A 5,502-nucleotide genomic window follows, 5' to 3' on the forward strand; every position below is an offset into this window, starting at 1 on the left:
CATAATCTCTCTTCCTTTGTAATTCAGTCTGGTTCTTATTCTTTTCATTAGTAGTTAGCCATTCCTGTTCCTCTCTATCAGACAAGGCAATTGTTATATTACATGCACTTTCAATCTAATTAGGGTCAGGAACACTCCCCTGTTAGTTAAAGTTTATGGGCTTCATCCTCTTTGCAGGAAGCTTCATGCTCCGTGTGTTAAGCGACAGTCCAGCATCTGATCTGAGTTTACCTTTACACTCTCATGAAAGGCTCCTAATGGAAAAAGGAAGGGTTTGCTGGAGTTTTACAATTACTTTCACAGCTAGACTTGTCTACAGCAAACGCAGCTGATTTTGTTCCAAGGGGATTGTCTGGAAAATTCATTTAATCTTCCCTCAGGTCCCCACCAGGTGGAGTTTGCCGCCTAGTAAACTGTTAGTAAACCATCAGCTGATTGAGGGGCTTGTTTTGAACTTTCAATTAAAACTCCACAGACAGAAAAGTTACATCGAGACCATCTGCCCACATTGCAAACTCATATCTGACTGGTTCAAATGTGGCACACATGAAATAACCATAGGTTAACTGCACAGGTAATCTACCAATTGGCGCATAGAAGCAAAAATGACCAATTCAGAATCAACAACGAGCAAGTACAAACTGATCGTGAGATAATCAAGAGGGAACCAATGTAAATCGCTTGATGAATTTTCATTTTGAAAATATTCCTGGTCTACTTCAAGGAAACTAAACCCAAAAAAACACGATGGTGGCACAATGGTTAGCACTGCTGCCTCACAGCGCCAGGGACCCAAGTTCAATTCTCAGCTTGGGTGACTGTGCTGAGTCTGCACATTCTCCCCACGTCTGCATGGTTTTCCTTCCACAGTCTGAAAGATCTGTTGGGTAGGTGCATTGGCCATGCTAAATTCTCCTTCAGTGTGCCCAGCCAGAGTGAGACTACACGGGGATTTTCACAGTAGCTTCATTGCAGGGTTAATGTAAAGCCTACTTGTGACACTAATTAATAAACATTAAACTTTTTGAAGCTTGGATGAAAGATCTGGAGACACTAGTTCGAATCCCAACACAGTATTTCAATTCAGCAATTAACATAAGAACATAAGAACTAGGTGCAGGAGTAGGCCAAATCTCCACCATTCAATAAATCATGGCCGATCTCTTCATGGACTCAGTTTCACTTGTCTACCCACTCACCATAACCCTTAATTCCTTTGCTGTTCAAAAATTTATTTATCTTTGCCTTAAAAGGCAAGGATAGAAATAAAATTTGGGATTAAAAAGCGAGTATCAGTAACAGCCAAATTGAGACTACTAGGTTACTGTAAAAACCCATTTGGTTCTCTTGTACCCTTTAAGGGCAAAAAGACTTGCTACTTGTTCCTGATTTGACCTGTGACTCCTGAACAGCAAGAATATGACTACTCTCTCAAATGGCTCTGTAAGCCACTCAGTTGTAGTAAACTGTTAGACTTGCAGCAGTTTAAGAAGATGGCTCACTGTTTGAGAGGTGATAAATGCTAACGATGCCCAGATCCTGTGAGTAAATAAAAGTAGTCAACCTGATTTTGTGCTGTAACCTTTAAGCTTCTTGTCCAGCAAAAATCTATCAATCTGTTATGGACAGTGCGGTGGCACAGTGGTTAACGTTGCTGCCTCACGGTACCAGGGACTGGGGTTTGATTCCTGTCTTGGATCACTGCTTATGTGCACGTCCTCCCCGTGTTTGCATAGGTTTCCTCTAGGTGCTCCGGTTTCCTCCCACACTCCGTTGATGTGTGGGTTAGGTGGGTTGGCCATGTTAAATTGCCCCTCAGTGTCAGGGGGCATAGCAGGGTAAATACTAGGATTATGGGAATAGGACCTGGGTGGGATTGTTGTCGGTGCAGGCCCGGCAGGCTGAAAGGCCTCCTCCTGTACTGTAGGGGTTCTCTGATTCTATGAAAGTTTCACTTGATCCAGCCTTAGCAGCTTTTTGGGAAGACAGATGTGAAAGATAAAAGGGGATATTTTTGCCCTCAATATAATTTAGTGATGATCCTTATGAAACCAACAGATACAAGACTGCCCCATGTTCCCAACTGAAGGCTTTACAATAAGACTGAATTTGATTATTTTGTTTTCTCTATGGATGTCTATCAGTGCAAATCTTGTTGAAAATGCATTGTAAACACTAGAATGTGCCATACAATGCTGGGGAAACGGTGACACACTGCTAGTGTCCATGGACTATTAATCTAAAGCCAGGAATATTTTGACTGAATTCAATTAATTAAGTCTGGGATTAAAAACAAATCCCAGGAATTGTGGCCATGATAGCGGGCAGCGATCCCCTCCGGTTCACTAACGCCGTCTTGGGGAAGAAATAGGCATTAGTGGTTGACTCTTAAATGCTGCCTGAAATGGTGCAGCAAGCCATTCAGTTCAAGGGCAATTAGGGATGGGCAGGAAATACTGGCCCAGCAGCAATGCCCACCTCCCATAAAAGGAAAACAAACAAAAGTAACTTAGAATCATAGAAATCCTACAGTGCGGATGGAGATCATTTGGCCCATTGAGTCTGCACCAGCACACCAATCCCACCAAGGCCCTATCCGCATAACCCCACATATTTACCCCACTAATCCCTCAAACCTATACATTCTGGGACAATAAGGAACAATTTAGCATGGGTAATGTGCTCGATATATGTATTCAAAGCTGTTGGGAATCATGTGACAACTAATTTCCACACAGCATGGTCCTACAAAACAACATTTTAATAGTGTTGGTCACTCTGACTAAGAAAGCAAGACAACTCCTTACTCTTCTTCCAGAAGTCATAAGGTGGAGATGCTGGCGTTGGACTGGGGTGGGCACAGTAAGACATCTCACAGGTTAAAGTCCAGTTGGTTTATTTGGTAGCATGAGCTTTTGGAGAACTGCTCCTTCATCAGGTGAGTCCAAAAGCTCATGATTCCAAATAAACCTGTTGGACTTTAACCTGGCGTTGTGAGACTTCTTCCTGTAATGTTATTGTTTATCACTACCTAAATAGTCTGAAAGGACCTCCTTGGAACATCTCCACCAAAAGGCTTTTTAAAGCCTTAAAAGTTTATTTATTAGTCACATGTAAGGCTCACATTAACACTGCAATGAAGTTACTGTGAAATTCCCCTAGTCACTACACTCTGGCACCTGTTCGGGTCAATACAGCTAACCAGCATATCTTTCAGACTGTGGGAGAAAACTGGAGCACCCGAAGGAAACCCACACAGACAAGGGGAGAATGTGCAAACTCTACATAGACAGTGACCCAAGCCAGGATCGAACCCGGTCCCTGGTGCTATGAAGCAGCAATGCTAACCATGTGCCACTGTGTCACCCTTTAAAGGCTGCACCTTTTACCCATGCATTCAAGTACCAATTTAGACTATAAACACAAATTCCTTTAAAAAAATCTCCTTGTGGCAAGTATAGCTCCCTGCTGTATTTTAGTCGGATAAGCACCCTGTCAAGAATTTAACCTGTCATTAATTCTTTTATCTGATCTTGTGATGTGCAGTTCTTTGTGTATTGAAGCCACCGATTGGAGTTGAAATTTCCTCACTTTGGAATCCTCCTCCTCCTCCTCATCCCTTCTCTCTCTTCTTGTAATCTCCAAGAACAGATTCACCTGCGATTGCGTTCATTTGTAAAAAGCATCCAGAAACGAGAATTGAACCCAGGGGCTGGTAAACTATAAAGATGCTGATTGTAGTTCCGATCTCAGCAGAAATGAACTGTGCTTTAGGGCATGCTAACTCAGAGATAGCAGCGAAGAATGATGACTTTGTACACTTAATTTCAAACACATTGGTTCAAATGAATGCTGAATGATGTATCAAAGTGACACACATTTATATTACACGGCGTGAATTTTTGTAAGGTATTTTTTCCTCACACTGCATGATATACTGTTTACCCAAGTAATCTGTTTTGTGTCGCTGTCAAGGTGCATTTTTTAGAAATTTTACGAACACAAGCTCCCTGGCATTTCCTCAGCAGGAACCAGGCTTGATCTAAACCACATCCTCATGTATTGACTCTGGAAGTTGTGTTCCTTATCAGGCATTGCCCCCAGAATTCCAGACCACTTTCCACATTTCTGGAAGTGAAAACTGGGGCCAACTGTTTTCCTGGCTGGATGGGGCTTGAATTTGCGATCCTGATCTGATGCTTCCTGAGGTCTCTTTGCCAGGATCCTGTACATATGTTTGAATCAGCCCTGGGTGCACTGGCAATGCACTTGGGGTAAGCTGGAGTGGGAACTATACAGTGCAGCTCCTGCCAGAGCTTGGAAACTTCTGATGGTTTATTCCCTTCTCTCATGGCCCCTGGATATAACTCTGTTGATTGAACAGGCTGGCTGGCCCAATGGCTGCTCTCAGATGGTGACAGCCCCGAGAGATGCCCTTGCCGTCTAAATTCAGTGAGTGGTATCTAATCTGCCTCTTGCTGCTGGTAAAACTGCAGTCTGTTTCTCAAGAGGAGGAGGGTTGCCCTTTGAGTGAAGGATATTGCAGATTCCATGGACACTTATTTATTCTATTGATGCTGGCACTGAAGGAAAAAATTTGTTGGTACTGCAACTGTGGACAGCGGACGGAGTTGTATAATTTTGAGACAAAAACTGTTATATTTTCAGTCAGAAACATTTAAAATTAGAACAAAGAACAAAGACCAGGAACAGGCCCTTTGGCCCTCCAAGCCTGCGCCAATCATGATGCCTGTCTAAATTAAAACTATATGGAATCCGTATCCTTCCATTCCCATCCTATTCATGTATTTGGCTAGATGCCCCTTAAATTCAGTATCATACCTGCTCCCATCACCTGTCCGGATAGCACCTTCCAGACATTCATTACGTTCTGTGTAAAATAACTTGCTTTGCATATCTTCTCTAAACCACACACCTTAAGCCTACGTATCCTAGTACTTGACTTTTCTATCCGAGGAAAGTGCAAGTGACTATCCACTCTGTCCATGCCACTCATAATCTTGTAAGCCTTAGGTCATCCCCCAACCTCCGTTGTTCCAGGGAGAACGAACTGAGTTTATCCAACCTCACGAGTTTTTGAACATAGATCCTTCCTTATGAATTATTCTATTCCAGGCAGACTCTCTGCTGGTACATAGATGTGTGTATAGTAGCTTCAGGTGCACAAAATATTCACTAAATTTTCAATACACTACAGGCAGCCGCAGCTGTCTGTTGCCACACATCTGGGAGACTGCCCACCCCACACCTACCTGTAGATATGACACTCTTTGGCAACCTTCCACTCAGGCAACTGTGCATGAGCCCTGGGTCCCACACATCTGCCTCTTTGGATAGTCAATCTACAGGATCATCTTGGAAGATGAAACGTTCTCTCACTCACTGAGTTGCCTCACTTTCCTCATCCCAGCTACTCTCCAAGATAAAATCATGAGGTGATGTGCAGGAGTAAGAAGGCCAAGTAGCAAAGCGAACATAGGT

Source organism: Carcharhinus amblyrhynchos, chromosome 8, assembly GCF_965287045.1.
Source record: "Carcharhinus amblyrhynchos chromosome 8, sCarAmb.v2.hapA, whole genome shotgun sequence".
Classification (NCBI taxonomy): domain Eukaryota; kingdom Metazoa; phylum Chordata; class Chondrichthyes; order Carcharhiniformes; family Carcharhinidae; genus Carcharhinus; species Carcharhinus amblyrhynchos.